We start from the raw sequence: 20,430 nt of genomic DNA, 5'->3' as shown, positions 1-20,430 counted from the left end.
AGATTACTTTACTTATGTGATCAAAGCATTTGAATTACTTCTCATTTTGTTTATTTGTTGTTGTTGTTTAGTGTCATCAAGTCGATTCCGACTCATAGCGACCCTGTATAGGGTTGCCAAGGAGAGGATGGTGAATTTGAACCACCTACCTTGTGGTTCAAACCAACCTTGCAGTCCAGTGCTTTACCCCACAGTACCACACAAGGACTCTTATCTTGTTTAGTTGAATCCAACATCACGATATTAGCCAAAATAATAATAATAATAATTCCCTTACCATAGAATTGATTGCAACTCATAGTGACCCCATATGTTACAGAGTAGAATTAACCCATAGGATTTTCTGGACTGTTGTTGTTAGGTGCTATCGAGTCAGTGCCAACTCATAGCAACTGTATGCACAACAGAATGAAACACTGCCTGATCCTGGGCCAATCTCACAATTGTTGCCACACTTGAGCCCATTGATGCTGCCATATTTCCAATCCATCTCACTGGGGGTCTTTCTCTTTTTCTCTGACCCTCCACCTTACCAAACATGATACCCTTCTCCGGTGACTGGTCCCTCCTAACAATATGTCCCAAGTATGAGAGACGAAGTTTTGCCATCTTGTCCTATAAGGAGCACTCTGGCTACACTTCTTCCAAAATGGATCTATTGGTTCTTTTGGCAGCCCATGGCACTTTCAATATTCCCCTCCAGCACCACAACTCAGAAGCATCAGTTCTTTTGGACTGTAATCTTTCTAAAAGCAGATCAATAGACCTTTCTTCTGTAAGTTTGAGCTGTCAACCTTTAGATTAGTAGCTAATCACAAACCACTTGTGCACCAGGGGACCTTCTCATTAATCTATAGGAAACTTCATTACCAGGCTCCCCATAATCTTTCTAGCCTAGATCCTACTTATCTTTCTCTTCTTCTACTCCAGCTACACTGGTAGCTTTGGAATTCTTTGATCATGAACATGCCAAGTTCACTCTCAATTTGGGCCTTTTGCACCTACTGTCCCTGTTGCCTAGAATGGGGTTTTCTCATTTACATTATTAGATTTTTCATTTCATTCAGGTTGCTATTTAAATATCACGTCAAAGAGATTTCTGATCGCCTTAGTTAAAAATCGACGTAAACATTTCCTCTTCTTTTCAGTTCTGTTGTTTTCTGGATCAATCATCCCTTTCTGACCTACTATGTATTTTACTGATTTATTTTATTAATTTTGTGTCATACTTCATGTTCCTCATGGTTATGCACAGTAAGTGGTTCTTCCCTTTCCCCAAGTCACTGTTTGCAAATAAGTAACTTTCTTAGACTCTTTACTCATAGTTTTAGTTTGAGGGCCTAGAGGCTTTATTTTATAAATTCGTTTTCCTTTGAGCCATACTTCTGCTTTTGTCAGCACAATATTCTTAACATTTTTGGAAGTTTCCCATGTATCTTGAAGGGCTTTGCTTCATTGGTTAAAATATACACCTTGAGTCTCTTCAATATAGAGGCTGACAAACAAGGTGTTGCTTGTTAAGTGCCACTGAATCTATTCAGAGTCATAGCGACCCTGTATAGAGTTTCTGATGAGTGGCTGGTGGATTTGAGCCACTGACACTTTGGTTAGCAGTCCAGTGCTTATCTTGCAGTTCCATTTCAGGTCTCCTAAAAGCATGATAATGGGGAACAATATGTTTATGATACATTTTTCAGTCATTGTCTATAGCAATTTCTATAGAAGCCAATTTAAATCTTTCAGAAATATTAGCAAAACATTTCACTGTGATAATATTGATTTGGTCTGTATCCTGAAGTCAAGTTTTACTACTAGTTTCAAGGATTTGATATTTTCCCTAAGGTCATTTGTAAATTTATGAACTTAACTAATGAGAGAATTCCCTTGTAAGTCCTCTACATTCTACATTCCTCTACTCTTAAATGTTCTTAAAATCTTTTGAAGTTTCCCATGTGTCTTGAAGGACTTTGCTCCATTGGTTAAAATACACACCTTGAGTCTCTTCAACACAGAAGCTGAAAAACAAGGTGTTGCTTGTTAAGTGTCACTGAGAAGTATCACATTAAAGAAGTGTTGCAACAGGTGAATAGAAATCTAACAGTGGCTTCTAACTCCGAGATGGCAGATATTTAGAAGAGCAACTTTCATCTTGCTAAAACAACAGCAATAATGATGAAATATCACAGTCACACCTTTTAATTGAAAACAGAATTTTGTCAAAATAAGTAAATAGATTCCAAAGGTCTTTTGGAGCTAAAAGACAATGCAGAAGAATAATATTATCCTTTGAATTTCAACATTGACTCTGTAATTATGTTTAATATTAGTTTCAAGTTAATGTGATCTATTCATTAACATGGTTTTATTTTAGGAGAATTATGAAATTTGAATATAGAACGTCAATTGATGAAGTAAAGCTGCTTTGAAATATCTGGGGAAGGGCAGAAATTCCTGGTGTTAATCAAGAGACAGGGTGATGCACAATCCTTTGCTCTCTTTCTTTCCAACCTGGTTCCATTGTGATGGTTCCCACAAGATAGGTGGTGAGAAGAAGGGCCATTCTTCTATCAACAAGTTGGTGACCAGAGAGTACATCATCAACACTCACAAGCGCATCCATGGAGTAGACTTCAAGAAGCGTGGCCCTTAAGCACTCAAGGAGATATGAAAATTTGCCATGAAGGAGATGGGAACACCAGACAGTGCATTGACACCAGGCTCAACAAAGCTATCTGGGCCTAAGGAATCAATGTTCCGTACTGTATCTGGGTGTGGTTGTTCAGAAAATGTAACGAGAATGAAGAGTCACCAAACAAGCTCTATACACAGGTGACCTATGTGCGCCGGTTACCCAGACAGTCAATGTGGATGAAAACTAACAGCCGATGATCAAATAAATGTATAAATCTACAAAAAAAAAAGAGAGAGAGAAACAGGGTGACGTTATGTGAATTATGTTCCCTTCCCCCCGAATGTGTGTCGCAAATGTTAATCGCTATATTTGTGGTGAGTCAGAATGAACTTGAAGGCAATGAGTTTTGTTCTTGTAATATTGTTTGAGTAGGATTCTTTGCTATGTTAATAAGGTCATAATCAATGAGGGTGTGTTCTAAACCATTCACCTTGATGCTGCTGTTGTTGTTCATTATCTTGGGGTCATCCAGACTCATACCAACCCTTTATAGGGTTTCTAAGGAGTGACTGGTGACTTTGAACCACCAACCTTGTGGTTCAAACCAGCCTTGTGGTCCAGTACTTACCCTGCAGTGCCACACCAGGACTGTAGACAGCCTGTGAGCTCTAGGAAAAGTTGGTTTTTCTGTTGCCTCTGGAGGAAGACCTTGTCACCTTTTAGTTTCTTTTCCTCAGTGACATTCATTAGGGTTGGTGTTTTTCTTCCCGTATCTCTGCTTACTTCTCTTTGCCTTTCTCCTCATTTTATATTTCTACGTTGAATGGCTCATAACAAAGAACCCTATTCTCAAATGGTGTTACAACAAGTATAAAACTGATTGCTATCCAGTGGCAATGGTTCACCTTAGAGATAAACAAAGGGGAGATAGGCATAGAGAAGCAAGCAGAGATGGAGGAAGATAAATGCGGAGCCACCTGAAGGTCACTGAGGAGAAGAAGCTGTTAGGAGACAAGACCTTCTTCTAGAGGCAAAAGGCGTAGAAAGCTTTTCCTGAGAACAGACACCTGTCTTCGGACCTGTAGTCCCCTGAAGGGCGATAAAGTAAATTTCTGTTTGTTCTACAGCATTGGATAACTAAGACCAAGTCCTGGTGTGGCACTGTAGGATATTCACTGGACTACTAACCATGATGTTGGAAGTTCAAACCCACTAGAAGGTCCTCAGAAACCCTATACAGGTCACTATGAGTCGGAACCAACTCAACATCACTTAGTGACAACAACTGATAACTAAGAGAACTGCTATTTCTTTAACCTAAATAGAAGAAACTTCTGTTATATTTCTTGAACTCCTAGTTTTCTCTCATGCGATTTATGTTTAATGGGGTCTCCTCTTAATATAGTACACTTCTGTGCTTGCACATGAGGCTCATGGTGTGGGGTAGTCGTTTCTTCCTGCCTAAGTGTGTGCAAAGTGTGGATTGAAGTTCAATCCCCACTCATACACACCATAGGAGGTAAGAAGAGGCAATGAATTAATGTCTACAACAAAGAAGATTTTTCAGAGGATCTTTGGAACAGTCACAGAAGTGGGACAGTAGGCTAGTGTTTTATTAAACACATTCTGTACATCCTCCTTGAAAACTCTTTTCCTAGTTCCCATAAGGATAAGAAGACAATATTTAAAATTTAGGAATGCTATAAAGTGTACTGTTTTCAGTACAAAGGGCTTGATTTGCCACAAAACTGTCACATGGTTTATTTGCTGGAATATACATAGAGAGGAGTTTTGTGGGGAATTAGGGTAAAATGCAAGGAAAAAGAAAACCATGGCAGGCAAATAGAGTTGCCAATGACCTAAGACCGATGCCAAGTGAATTTGGGGACCAATTTGTCAAACATTCCTTTGTAACTGCAAAATTCAAAACTACCAAGTTTTTAGCTTGAAATATAATGTTGTGGTTGGAAAACTTCCCTCAGCTAATCAGTTATAATTGTATTGGTGGTGATGAAACATACTCTATAATCCCTACTTTGGACGATGCTCTCTATTTAAGACAGCTAACCTTTTGTGTTTTTTTGTTTTTTTTACCTTATCTTTGCACTGTTATCTTTCCAGATTTTCTAATAATTTCTTGGAGAAGACAGTTTCACTGTGTTGCCAATGTTACTGTGCCAGGAACCAAAGGAAATTTGTTATCAGGATGCTGGCAATTTCCACATCAGTGTGACTCTGGTGGAAACATTCTTGCTGTGGTTAACCTGCTGTATCAAAGGCGTGTAAAATGACATGGAAATATGCTAATACTACACATTCAATTTGATATCTCAGAGTGGATTCATGCCTGGACCTCAGAAATAGTGCTGGGGTGTGCAAAGCTATTTACCTGTCCTTGTCATCATTGGTTAGAAGGCCCTTAGTGGTGTGAATGGTTCACATGTTCAGCTGCTAATTGGAATGTTAACAATTAGAATCCCCACACAGTCACCTCGGAAGAAAGGCTCAGTGATCTATGCCCCAAATCACCAGCTTTTTAGAAGCTATGGAGCACAGTTCTATTCTGACACACATCGGGTCAGTTACTAGGAGTCAGAGTTAACTCTTCATAGCATTTAAAAAAACAACAACATCCATTGACATAAAACATTTAAATGGCAAGTTGACTATGGTGTAAGGTAGGATGGAGCATGTTGTAGTCAGAGATAGAGTAGAGAAGGTGACTGTAATTAAGTATTATCTCTAGGACACATTCTTTAGCTGAAAAGGTACTCAAGGAGTTAAAAAATGCATTGTTTCCACAGCAGAATTTGATAAACAATTTTTCATTAATCAAAAGAATGGCTCCATGCTCAGCTTCTGTTCTCCACAATCAATTACACTTTAAAATAAGAAACAGAATGCTGACGTTTCAAGTCAGAGATAATTCCTCCTAATAGTTAGGATTGTTCCTAGACAGTTATGTTAGTCTGAAATGTAGTTTACACTGTGTGGGGATGAAATTCTGAACACTGAAGTCAAATGATACTATATATGTGTTAGGTGATTCATCAGTAACTTAACCAAGACAAAATACTTATTGAGAATAAACAGGAAGAGGACAGAGAGAAGGACATGAATATTTAGTAAGAACTCACAGCATGCAAGAAATTAACTCAGATTTTCATTTAGTCCTTCATTCTTAGCAGAGGCCATGTTCTAAGTGTTTAGAATGCATAGGGAGATACATTTAAAAATATCCCTGCCCTTCTGGAGCTTGAATTTCACAAAAAGGAGACAGACAATGCAATAAATTAATTAATACCTATAATCTATCATTTCTTATGGAGCCCTGATAGCACTATGGGTTTGAATGGGGTCTACTAACACTACATAGGGTTGCTACAAGTCCAAATCGACTTTCTTTACTCAGTTTCTTAGTGACGCTTAGAGAGGTGACCCAATGGAATGTGGAACTCATTGGACAATCTTATTAATATCTACCACATGTAAGTAAAATTTTGCAAACAGTTATTCAAAAATGGCTGCAATAATACATTGACAAGGAACTGCCAGAGGTTTAAGCTGGATTCAGACAAGGATGTGTAAAGTAGGGATATCATTGTTGATGTCAGATGAATCTTGGCTGAAAGCAGAGAACACTAAAAAGATGTTGCCTGTGCTTTATTGAGAATTCAAAGGGTTTCGACTGTGTGAACCATGACAAGCTGTGGACAACATTGCAGGAATGAGTATTCCAGAATACTTAATTGTGTTAATGAGGAACCTGTACATAGACAGAGAAGCAGTTATTTGAACAGAAGAAGGGAACAAGGAATGGTTTAAAGTCAGGAAAGGTGTGCACCAGGGTTGTATTCTTTCACCATACTTATTCAATTTGTACACTAAGCAAATGATAATAGAAACTGGATTATATGAAGAAAAACATGGCATCAGGACTGGAGGAAGGCAATATGAAGATGATACAACCTTGCTTGCTGAATGCAAAGATGACTTGAAATACTTACTGATGAAGATCAAAGACAACAACCTTCAGATGGGTTACATCTCAATATAAAGAAAACAAAAATCCTCACCACTGGACTAACAAATAACATCATAAGGAATGGAGAAAAGATTGCAATTTTAAACACTTCACTGTGTTTGGATCCACTATCAACACTCATGGAAGTAGTAGTCATGAAATTAAATGACGTATTGCATTAGGCAAATCTGCTGCACAATATCTCTTTAAAATGTTCAAGAGCAGAGATGTCAGTTTGAGGACCAAGGTCTGCACAAGGCATGGCATTTTCAATAGCTTCATATGCATGTGAAAATTGGACAATAAATACAGAAGACTGTAAGAGAATTGAGACATTTGAGTTGTGGTGTTGGAGAAGATTAAGAACAAACAGAAGAAGGAACAAACCTGTGTTGGAAATGTGCAGCCAGAATTATCCTTGGAAGCCAGGATGGCGAGACTTCATCTCTCATACTTCGGACATATTGCCATTCGGTCCCTGGAGAAGGATTTCATGCTTGATAAAATGGAGGATCAGTGAAAAAGAGGAAGACCCCTCAATGAAATGGATTGGCACAGTGGCAACAGCAGTGGACTCAAGCTTAACAGAGATTGTGAGGATGGCATAGGACTGGGCTGTGTTTCGTTCTGGTGTGCATTAGGTCGCTATGAGTCAGAATCGACAGGATGGTGCCTAACAACAACAACAGAGATGTTTAGTTTCAATTGCAAATGTTAAGTACCCTTCATCTGCTAAGCAAAAGGTTGACAGTTCAAGTCCAGCCAAAAGTCCCTCAAAAGAAATGTCTGGTGATCAATTCCTCCCCCCTCCCCACCACACCCCCAAAATCTTCCATTGGAAACCTTATGGAGTCTCTTAGAGTTAGAATCTACTAGATGACATCTGGTATGGTTTTCTTAAAAGGTATCTTAGATGCCAAAAAGTGCTATGTTTTTATTATTAGTTGTATTTTAGTTGGTTCTGACTCTTAGGGACTCTAATTAGGGTTTGTGAGGCGTGACTGGTGGGTGAGTTTGAACTTTTAATCTTGTGGTTAGCAGTCCAGTGCTTATACTACAGCATTATAGCAGGACTCCAAAAGTGCTATAGCAAAAGAAAAATAAACTGGATCAGCACAAGAAGGATGAAATCAGGGAAATTGAGATTTAAAATAAAGTGATCAATCAGGTTAGTCATAATTGAGATTTAGCTTTTGACCAAAGACATGTAGGAGGATTTGGGGCTGTAATACTTGTTAGGTATCATTGAGTTGGAGTTTTGGTCTCTATATTGAGGTACAATCCATACCAAAGGCTGTAGTCTTTGATATGTAGTCTACATCAGTAAGTATTTTAAGTCCTCTTTGCTTCCAGAAAACAAACATATCACAGATTGTTAATGAGTCTTTCTCCAATCTTGAAGCCACAGTCTTAATATAACCCAGTTTCTTGGATAATTTGCTCAGCATATAAATTGAATAAATATGGTAAAAAGATAAAACCCTGCCTCTTTTTAAAACATCTTTCCTGATTTTAAACCATTCGGTATCCCTTATTCTGTTCTAACAACTGCCTCTTGGTCTATGTATAGGTTACTCATGAGTACAGTTAAGTGTTCTGGAATACTCATTCTTCTCAATGCTTTCCATAGTTTGTCATGATCCACACAGTCAAAGCCTTTGCATAGTCAATAAAACATAAGTAAACATCTTTCTGGTATTCTCTGCTTTCAGCCAAGATCCATTTGACTTCAGCAATGATATCACTAGTTCCACAGCCTCTTCTGGATCTAACTTGAATTTCTGGCAGCTCACTGTTGATGTATTGTTGCAACAGTTTTTGAATTATCTTTCAGAGAATGATGATTGCTTGAGATATTAATGACATTGTTAGATGATTTCTGCATTCCATTTGGGTCACCTCTCTTTGAAATGGTCACAAATAAATAGCTCTTCCAGTAGTTTGGCCAGGTAGCTGTCTTCCAAATTACTTGGTATAGATGAATGAGCACCTTCAGTACTGCATTAGTTTGTTGAAAGATTTCAGTCTGCATTCTGTCAGTTCCTGGAGTCTTGTTTTTGGCTAATGCCTTCAGTACACCTTGGACTTCCTTGCTTTGGTACCATCAGTTCTTGATCACATGCTACCTCTTGAAATAATTGACTATCTACCATATTTTTGGGTACAATGATTGTGTATTCCTCCCACTTTCTTATTTTTCCTGTACAATCCTTCAATTTTGGAAGTCAAGGCTTAATTTTTTTCTTTTTTTCTTTTTTTTTTCAGTTATTTCAGCTTGAGAAATGCTGAGTTCCCTTTTGGTTTTCTAATTCCAGAAAATTACATTTTCTAATTGAATTTCATTATAGTGTTTTGATTTTTTTCTTCCAGCATTTCCCTTTGAAAATTTGTTCAGCTCTTTTACTTCCTCATTTCTTCTACTCACTTTAACTTTTTTACACATAAAAACAAATTTTAGAATTTCTTCTGACATCCATTTTGGTCTGTTCAAATTGCTTTGAGTCTGGCACATTTACCCACAGTGCCACACCAGGACTCCTAATGTGACTATGACTTTAATGTCCTCTTTCAACTTCTTGCTTTCAAAGCCTCATGATAAATTTCATGATGCCACTGTTGGTTGTTATGGCGTATCTCAGGATTTAATTTAATTTTTGGCCTGTTTTGTTTTAAAACTCTTTCTCCCTGTCCACACTCACCCCCTTCCCCCATTCTGACCTTTTCCCTATTGAAAAACAGTTCAGGGCCAGCTCTCGGGCTGAGTATCTGTGGGCATGCATGGCAGAAGAACCCACCAGTGGTGGGTGGGGGGTGTCCACTCACTCAGGCTCCCCCTCTAGTCACTAGAATGGAGGTGCACAAACAGTGGGGGCAGGGGCAATGAACAGATAACAAAAAGAAAAGAAAAAGAAAAAAAGGAACAAAGCAAAATCGACAAAATATATTGTCTACCTTTGGTCTGAGGCTCCAGTGGCATTATTCTGTGATGGGTCTGTTCCCCTACTTGGTCTTGCCATTTGGTTTTGCCCAAGTTGTCAGCTCCGGGCCGCCTAGCCCGGCAGATTTAAAAAGACATGATTTCTTACTCCCACTACAAGTTCCACTAGCTATAAGCCTTCAAATATTCCTAGATATATGGTTCAGAGTTTTGAAGCTCTGCCCTGAACCCTCTTCACCTGGTATTCTGTGGTATTGCTGATGGCTAACTTCACTACCTATCTGTCATCAAGCCCCGCCTTTTGTTTTCTTTACAGTGAAGTGCAGCCCATATCAAAGGCTATGGTCTGCTTTTATGAAACTTTAAAGAACTGCAATTCATTTTTCTGAAGGTGTGAATTCCAAATCAGGGCACTGTAGCTTTAAGTGCTATCCAGTTGATTTTGACTCATAGTGACTGACTCCATGTGATAAAGTAAAAGTGCCTCCTCATAGTGTTTTCTAGGCTATAATTTCTGTGGGAGCAGATTGCCTGGTCTTTTTTCCAACAGAGTTGCCAGGCAGGTTGGAACCAGCACCCTTTCAGTAGCAGTCCTGTGCTTCACTGTTGTGCCCAGAGGATGTCTTTTTCATGGAACTTTCATCCTAATGTAAATATAAGGCAAAACCAATGAAAGTTGCTAAAGTAAATAAACAAATTAATGAATGAATCTTCAAGGAAACTGTAATGGAAAAGGCAGTATTTTGAGCTATACTCGGAAGGGTAGTAAATACAAATGAATGGAAGTACCAGCAAAATCGCATGAACTACAAAGTACCAGGCATATATAAATAATATCAAGCAGTCTGCTATTTACATAATGTGATGGAAAGACCACAGTCCTAGTAAACAGACTTTAATATAAATCTGGGCTCTTTTATTTCTTCTCATGTAAATGTTCAAGAGATAGTTAACCTCTCTGTTCATAAGTTTGCTAAGTTCAGAGTCGAAATCATTTTACATTATCTTTTTGAATTGCCCTAGTATCTGAATGAGACAATTTAGATAAGTTATCTTGTTGTTGTTTTGTTGTTAGGTGCCATCGAGTTGGTAACAACTCATAGCAACCCTGCACATAACAGAACGAAATACTGCCCAGTCCTGGGCCAACCTCACAATCATTGCTACATATGAGCTCATTGATGCTGCCACTTTGCCAATCCATCTCACTGGTGTCTTCCTCTTTTTTCCTGACCCTCCATCCTACCAAACATGATATCCTTCTCCAGTGACTGGTCCCTCCTGACAATAAGTCTGAAGTCTAATAGACGAAGTTTGGCCATCTTGGCCTCCAAGAAGCATTCTAGCTGTACTTCTTCCAACACAGAACTGTTGGTTCTTTTGGCAGCCCAGGGCACTTTCAATATTCTCCTCCAACACCATATCTCAAAAGCATCAGTTCTTCTAAGGTCTTCCTTATTCACTGTCCAGATTTCGCATGCTTATGAGGTTATTGAAAATACCATATAGCACCTGTTAATTATCGATAAATTTTCCCAAAAACATAGTAGTAGAGCTGAGGTACGATGTGAGGTTCAGAAAGAAATCAAGGAAGGCTTTTAAAATCATGGCAAATATCCAGACAGACTGTTAGTCCATGGGTAACATCGACTTTTGAGAAAGTTTATGAACTAAGAAGGAATGTCCAGCAGATCTCCTAGCAGACTACCAGAACCACAATATTAATTTGTTGCTTGTTGCACCAAGGAACTGCAGGGTGTTTCAGAGAGAGAGTATTAGAACTTATTGTAGGATTTGGGCTTTGGTAATTTGAAGACTATTTGTGGAAATGGGGGTTTTCTCTGGATTGAATGTTGTCAGGAAGTGGGGTAAAATTGGTCATCTTTACAAAATATGATCTAGAAAGAGAAGATAAGAGAAAGGATAGACTTATAATATCTAAAGGAACAACAGATATGGGGCTTAGCCAAGATATGGGGATGCTTGGTCATATTTGTGGTCTGAACAATGTTCATATTCCTTTGTGCTTATTCACATACAATTTTGGAGTGATCTTGATTTGACCTTGATGCTTATTAAGAACAGCCTTGTCTGAAATTGATGTTTTGTGAAGTGGCATACACTTAAGAGTTGAACATCACGGTCTAGCCGGGGATGCTGGATCTGTTACTATGAACACTGTGAGCTAGTGGATAGTACCAGGTCAGCATCAGATGTCAAACGGTTCTCAGTGGTAAGGTCAAGAATGTATGCTCTGGGAATAATGTATAAAATGGATAAACAGATGTGTAACCAGAATTCTTCCTCATGAATGATAATGAGAACTTGAACCAAAGAATTCTAGGGAGGAGCACTATTCTCTTAGAAACCTGATTACTATCTATCAGGAATGCTTTCAGCAGGCTCCTGTTTAATGTAGCTAGTGGAATAAGAGTTCCAAGATGACTAAATGCATACGTTTCATGATTCTCTCCTCTCTAACATATCATGCCAAATGGTATTTCTACTGTGATGCAGGTTTTAGATACCAAGAATCATCCAAATTGCCAGCCTATGGATGTTGATAAAGGCAGTTGAGCCAGTTCTGACTCATAGTGACCCTGTATAGGGTTTCTGAGGAGCAGCTGGTGGGTTTAACCTGCCAACCTTGTGGCAAACATTCCAGGGCTTATCATACAGTGCCACATATCAGCAAGCTTTTTCCTTAGAGTCCTGCTATCATGCAAAACTTCCTGGGTTACCACCTTGTGTTGGCAAAGGGAGAACAAAGTAGGAGAATTCTATTCCCTGACCTAATATATCAGTCATGGCCATTTTCCTTTCATTTCTGTCACTATACCAGGATTTTTGTAGGATTTTATTTTTAAAAAATGAACTCTGCTTCCTGACACTATATTGCATGTGGGTCCAAAAATCACCATCCTAGGCAGAGTCATTGTAGGCAACCCTGGCTGTTATTTACTGACAGATTGTTTCAAAATGTAAATGTTTGTCATAATGCAGTCTTTGCCTATGGTTATAGCTAGCCCATGTTGAAAAGTGAACAATTATTCAATCTAAGCATTCACAACAACACTCACTTGATAGCTTTTTACCTCATTATGCTCCCAGTACGCTCCATTATTAAACTAAAGGGTTTAAATGAAGAAATGATTACAGCAAGATAATGGCTTTTCAGTAGCACTGGCTTTGCACATTCATTGGTCTTTTCGTTTGATAGTAGTATTTCATCCGTTACAAGATACATTTGAAGCAAGCTGACTTCTTTAACAGTTTTAAAATGGGACTGTCATGCTGCCTCTCACACTTTTACATTACTAGTTCTAATGGTAAAAATACATTGAAATAAATTTTGTGCAAAAGGAAAGCAGAATTTCTACTACTCATGCAAAGAACCACTTTGCATAGTTTGATTGTATATTCTAGGCCAGTTGACAACATAATCTCATGGGTAAATTAAAAATATAATGCTCTTTTGCATTGTTCACTTCTGTTATTTATCAAGTGCCTATATTACAAATTACCTATGGTAGCGTAGTGGATTATGAGCTGGGCTGCTAATACTAAGGTCAGTAGTTCGATTCTACCAGCAGCTCCACAGGAGAAAGATGAGACTTTCTGCTCCTGTAAAGATTTATAGCCTCAGAAACCCTGAGTTGCTATGAGTTGGAACTGACTCCACGGCACATAACTACCACTACCATCCACCATAAAACTTAACAATTGGGTCATGTCTTACCTTCATCTGAAATTGATTTTGCATGTGTATGTGTGTGTGTTGACTAACAAAAATTTAGACATATTTCCAATAATTCTGGAAGTGTATTGTACCACAAAACAGGCATTCACGTCCCTGTTTTCAATTTATTTCTCACAATTTGGCATAGTCTCTGGAACAAAAGTTATATCTACTAATGGTGCATATAAGGTCATCTGGATCCAGACCTCACACCCCTGACATTCTTGATCGACATCTAAAAAGAAAGTTCAGTATTGGGTCACCAGTGTTCTCAGCTCTGGTTCTGTTATCAACCCAGTAGTCCATAGTGTCCTCCTGTCTCAATGGCTTTCCTCTAGAACTATGACTTTCTCAAAAACAACTACCACAACGTTCTGAACTCCGTCAAGACATGTATCACATATCTCATAGCATTTTATCTCTTACAAACAATTTCTTTGTCTTCTTCCTTCCTTTCTATTTTTCTGTCAGAAGAAGCAGATGTTATCTTTGCATGCATAAACTCCTAGTTACAGTGCATTGTTCACCTTGGCCCCTGAGACCCCATGCATATCTTAGTTCTTTATACAAGAATGAGAGTTAGAGACAGCTAGCCCTCACACTCTGCTTCAGAATATCACAATTTACATATTTTTGCAATGAAGGAGCAGCTTTATTTGGAATCCATTGGCTCTCTTTCCATTCTGGCTCATGTAGTGGAGGCTGATAACTCTAAGAACACTCAGTTAATGAGTTGACCAGACTGAAGACATGATCTAGAACAAATGAGATGACATAGATATACCAAAATTCCTCTCTGAGCAATTTGATTATTTCAATAAATTGTTTCAAATCCAAAGGACAAAGACAACTTAAAATGCTTTCCCTCTCCTGCTTATAGGAATGAGGAAATCAAAGGGAAATTGATGAAGTTTGAAAGTTATGCTTTTGTCTTCCTATCAACACAATGGCAGTGGGAGAATAAAATAACAATAATAATAAAACTAGACAGACAGAATAAGGGGGAGAAAGAACTATGTCCACAGAGAAACAGGTTGTGATTTTGAAAGATTTTCAGATATGTAGGAGAAAATGATGCACTGAAGGTTGAGATGGGAGGGAAAAAAAAACTTTAAAAAAAAATGCAGATTTAATGATCTTTTAAAGAGACTATTAGAAAAGAGTGAACTGATTATTTGTTATTAAATCTAGAATTGATACTTGTTGTTGTTAAGTGCCATCGAGTTGATTCTGACCCATAGAGACCCTGTATAGGGTTTCCAAGGAGCAGCTGGTGAGCTTGAACCACTGACCTTGCAGTTCAAGTGATTTTGCTGTCTGATGCATTAGCCCACAGTGCCACACCAGGACTCCAGAATTGATACTAGACACCTGAAAATGTATTTCAAGAGAAAGCAGTAAAAAATCATCAGTATGGCTCTTTAGTAATTGTTGTTAGGTGCTGTTGAATCGATACCACCTTATGCACAACAGAACAAAACATTGCCAAGTCCTGTTCCAATCTCCTAATCATTGCTATGCTTTAGCCCATTGCTGCTGCCACTGTGCCAATCCATCTCATTGAGGGTCTTCCTCTTTTTCATTGACCCTCCACTTTACCAAGCATGATGTCCTTCTCCAGGGACTGGTCTTTCCTAATAATATGTCCAAAGTATGGGAGAAGAAGTCTGGCCATCCTGGTTTCTAAGGAGCATTGTGGCTGTACTTCCAACACAGGTTTCTTTGTTCTTTTGACAGTCCGTGGCTCTTTAGAGGAAACTCAAATACAGGAAGTAAACCAAAAAAAGAGCTATCAGGAGAAAACTGCTGCAGAAGTGCTTCATGTAGTCACATAACATTTATAACGATTGGCAAGATCAGCATAAAATGTAAGGAATTAATTTGTGATCTTCAAACATCACATGGTATGGGGTGTAGCTATTGGTATAGTTGACTGATGTTGTTGTGAAGTGCCGTTGAGTCAGTTCTGATCCTAGAAATACATACAATCAGGATTATAGCATAAAGGGAAAAGGAGTCATAGGTTTAAAGGTGAGTATGAAGATCAATGATATATTGAGTCCAATCTGGTTTGGATATTAGACTAAAGGTTACTCTATTTAAAGATGTTGGGTCTATGATGGGGCTTCAAAATATTCATGGAAAAATGGAATGAAATGATAATGGAAAATTTCCATGAACTTTTTGATGTTTCCTCATATATGGTGGTTCTTTTATGTTGGTTTATATAAAATGTTGGACAAAATGACTGCTATACACGTAGAAATGAAATAAATATTCCAGGAAGGACAAAATGAGAGAGATGAGCAAAGGACAATGACATGATCTTTTTAAAAAATCCCTTTGAACGTTTAACCTAAAATACCCACATATGTATTATTAGGCGTCCTGGTGTGGATAAGCACTGGACCGCAAGGTTGGTGTGAACTTTGAGGTCAGCGGTTCAAATTCACCAGCTGCTCCTTTGAGGGTCCCTGTGAGTTAGAAATGACTAGACAGCATTTAACAACAACAGGTCTTTAGTCAAAACTAGGTCTCATGGCCAGACTTTTTTGTAAGCAAATTTAAGGGGAAAGGATTTTAGCAAAACTGGAGTTCTGTAAATAAATAAGGTGAGAATAATGGATATTGTGCTATCATATAAACCACATGAGCAATGAATTTATTTGAAATCTGTCACTCTGAAGCATTATATAAAACAGTGTTCAGAAATGTTAGTAAAAGAACTTTCTGGACTAGAAGACAAAGAGAAATGAAAGCATAAAGATACAGTCAGACATAGAAAACCATGCTAGTCCTACATGCTGTCAAGAAGCAGACTCAGCTGTCTAAAATAAAATTCAGCTTAGTTTATATCAAGGGAACAAAGAAAGTGCAAAGAGAAAGAGATTATTTGTGGACATATCTCACTATTGCATAAAAGGATGCATTTTTTAAAAAAAAACCCACCACAAAAACACATGCTCACACAAAAAATTATCCTTCTCAAATCCTAAAGCATTAAACAAATTTGTAAATATAGTGCCTTAAAGAGCACATAGCGGAGTTATTGGTACTTACTAGGTCTCCAGGGACACAAATTTCATAGACCTCAGCAGCAGTTTCTTTTTAGTAATTTGCTGAGGATGGTTTTCCAGTTGGAGGATGGGGAAACTGCCTTGGAGGCACAAAGCAATTATATCGCAAGAATCAGTGGCTGCAAGAAGCTATGATAGAACTGGAGCAAAACTGCTTGCTAATTATAAAAATGGGAAAGGGCAGGGGAGCAATTTTGACCACATTTATGCTACACTCAATGCAGCACCAAGACACCAATAATTCAGTATTCCAAGAAGAACTGACAAATAAAGAAATTCTGAATGTACTAGTTGGAAATAAACCCTGAACAATGGGCTTGCCACTACAGATTTTGAACTCTCTGAGATAGCAGACTTATTCTAATGTTACCCTTTAAGAGAGATGTCTTCCCTTCCAGATTGGGTATCTAAATAGTACCATAATGAATTCCATGGCAAGGTAATTGTACTGTAATTATCTTATAAGTCTTGAGTGCTGGTCACCTAGGTTAGAATGATCAGTAGCCTGATGATCCTGAAGCACAGGTTCCTCCTTTGTTCAGTCTTAAGTAAGGATCACATGGTCCTGGTGTGGTGCTGTAGATAAGCGCAGGACCACAAAGTCAGTTTGAACCACAAGGTTGGTGGATCTCTATGACTTGGAACAGCAACAACAGTATATGGGAGTATTTGGAACTTTCCTTTTTCTTGGTGTAACTGCCATCACACCCACAGATGGGCTTGCTCTCTTCATTTTCAGGATGTGGCTTGATATTAGCATGCTCGTTAGTTTCCTATAATGAAAACTATATTGTCTCTGTTGTTAAGTGCTGTCAAGTCAGTTGCTTCCCTATATAGAGTGCCAAGTAGCAGTTGGTAGGTTGTCCTACAATCCAGTGCTTATTCTACAGTGACTCCAAGACTTTTTACAAATAGAAACATGCAAGAGACTTGAATAGAGTATCCAAACTCAGCGACACTGACAAGAAGTACATCCTTTCCAAGTGAGATAACAACACAGGTTGAAGTTGTTGAAATCCTTCAATTCTATTCAGGTATCTGACCTATAGAAGTTCTGCTGCTCCCTAGCTGATGATGAAAAGAAAACAAAATCAAACAATTTCCAATTAGTCTCAACTTCAACTGGAAGATTTTGGAATTTCAATATACTTAACGGTTAAAATCGAGAGAAATTTATTGGCAATTGATGTTATTTGGATATTTACCTAAGAATTTGGGACGTTTATTTCTATGGACATAGATTTGCAAAGATTTTACACTTGAATATTTAGTTTCTCATTAAACTGGTGCTGTGGAGTCCATTCTAACTCATGGTTACAGAAGAGAACTGTGCTCCATGGGTTTTCAATTTCTGATTTCTTTGAGAAGAAAGTTGTTGTTGTTAGGTGATATCAAGTCAGTACTGACTCATAGTGACCTTTTATGCACAACAGAATGATGCACTGCCTGGTGCGGTGCCAATCTCACGATAGTTGCTACACTTAAGCCTGTTGCTGCTGCCATTGTGGCAATCAATCTCATTAACCCTCCACTTTACCAAGGATGAAGCCCTTCTCCAGGAACTAGTCCCTCACAATGCTATGTCTGAAGTATGAGACAACGTGTGGCCATCGTGGATTTTAACAAGCATTCTGGCTATACTTCTTACAACACATAGTTCTTTATTCTTTTGGCGGTCCGTGGTATTTTTAATGTTCTCCTCCAACACCTTAACTCAAATGCATCAATTCTTCTACAGTCTTCTTTATTCATTGTCCAATAAATAGATATCCAGGCCTTTCTTCCAAGGCATTTCTGGGTAGACTTGAACCTTCCATATTTTGGTTGGTAGCCAAGTGTGTTAACCATTTACAGTACCCATGGACTTCACGTCCTATATTTGAAAACACAAAATCACTTCTGTTTTTTAATATATCTGATTGTTTTCTTTGCATCTGAGCTTTTCATTACTGTCCATTTTCCTAGAAGAGCTTCATCCTCTTTACCACCCATTTTTCTATGGATAAGCATAATTCTGATCAGTACAGATTTTATAAATAATGTTCTATAATGTATTGTCTTTCCAAGACTTCATTAGTATCCACCATGGTAATTTAATTTAATCTAACAGAGATTCAATAATGAGTTTCTAATAATATAATTAATAATTTTCATTTGATACGTACACCTGAACATAAAGAAAATGAAAATTCTTGCAACATATCCAATAAACTACATAGGATAAATGACCAAGAAATTGAACTTGTCAAGGATTTTATTCTTCTTGGATCAACAATCAGTTCCCATGGAAGCTGCTGCTGCTCCTATGTGCTGTCAAGTTGGTTCCACCTAAGAGTGATCCTGTATAGAGTTTCCAAGAAAGAAATTCTCTTCTTTCTCCTTCAGAGCAGCTGGTAGATTCAAACTACTGACCTTGAGGTTATTATCCCGATGTATAACTCAATAAGCTAACTGCATTGGCCAAATCTGCTGCAAAAAAACTCTTTAAGTGTTGAAAAGCAAAGATGTCACTTTGAGGGCTTGGGTGTAACCTAAGCTATGATATTTTCAAATGACTCATTTGCATGAGAGAGCTGAGTAATGAAAAGAAGAATTGTTGTTGTTATTTGGTGCCTTTGAGTTGGTTTGGACTCATAGCAACCCTATGCACAACAGAACAAATCACTCTCTGGTCCTGTACCATCTTCACAGTTGTGAAGTTTGAGCCCATTACCACTTGGCCAATCCATCTTGTTGGGGATCTTCCACTTCTTCCTTGATCCTCCACTTTTCCAAGTATGATATCCTTCTCCAGGGACTAATCCCTCCTGAGAATATGTCCAAAGAACTAGAGACACAGTTTCACTTTCTAAGGAGCAATCTGACTACACTTAGTCCAACACAGATGTGTTTGGTCTTCTGGCAGTCTATAGTACTTTCAATATTCTTCACCAATACCGTAATTCAAATATATCAATTCTTCTAACATCTTCCTTATTGTTCAACTTTTACATGTGCATGAGGTGTTTGAAAATATCATATCTCAAGTAAGGCAAACTTTAATCCTTAAACTGACATCTTTGTTCTTAAACACTTTAAAGAGGACCTTTGCAGTAAATTTGCCTAATGCAGTATATTGCTTAATTTCTTAACTGCTGTTTCCATGAGGGTTGATTGTGGAGCCAAACAAAATGAAGTATTGACCACTTCAATCTTTGCTCCATTTCTCATGATGTCATTTATTGGTCCAGCTGTGAGGATTTTTGTTTTCTTTACATTAAGGTTCAATTCACACTGAAGACTGTAGTCTTTGATCTCATCAGTAAATACGTCAGGTATTCTTCACTTCAGCCATAGTTTGTATTAATTCACACAGTCATATGTATTTGCATAGTAAATAAAGCATAAGTAAACGTATTTCTGGTATTCTCTGTTTTTAGCCAAGGGTCCATCTTCTGTCAACAATGATATCCCTAGTTCCACATCTTCTTCGGAATCTGTCTTGGATATCTGGAAGCTGTCTGTGGATGTACTACTACAAGTGTTTTGAATTATATTAGGTAAAATTTCATTGTATGTGATATTAATATTGTTCAATGATTTTCACATTCTTCAAGAACTGATGCATTTTAATTATGTTATTGTGCATAAATATTGAATATACACCATGGACTGTCAGAGAAAGAACAAATCTGTCTTAGAAGAAGTACAACCAGAATGCTTCTTCAGTGATGAGAATGGCAAGATTATATCTTGCTTACTTTAGGCATGTCATCAGAAGAGGGACATTGTGCTTCTTAAAGCAGAGATCAATGAAATGGATTGATATAGTGGCTGCCACAAAGGGCTTCAAATACAGTGTCTTAAGCCAGCTTTTCTAAAGAAACAAAACCAGTGAAACATATGTATATATATACTTATGTGCATAAATATGTACATATACATATATGTGTGTGTATATATATGTTGTTGTTAAGTACCATGGAATCGGTTCTGATTCATAGTGACCCTACACAGGGTTTCCGAGGTGGCAAATCTTTA

This window comes from Chrysochloris asiatica, unplaced genomic scaffold, assembly GCF_000296735.1.
Source record: "Chrysochloris asiatica unplaced genomic scaffold, ChrAsi1.0 scaffold00040, whole genome shotgun sequence".
In the NCBI taxonomy this organism is placed as follows: domain Eukaryota; kingdom Metazoa; phylum Chordata; class Mammalia; order Afrosoricida; family Chrysochloridae; genus Chrysochloris; species Chrysochloris asiatica.
The sequence above is the reverse complement of the archived record's forward strand: the minus strand, read 5'-3'. Positions refer to the sequence as shown.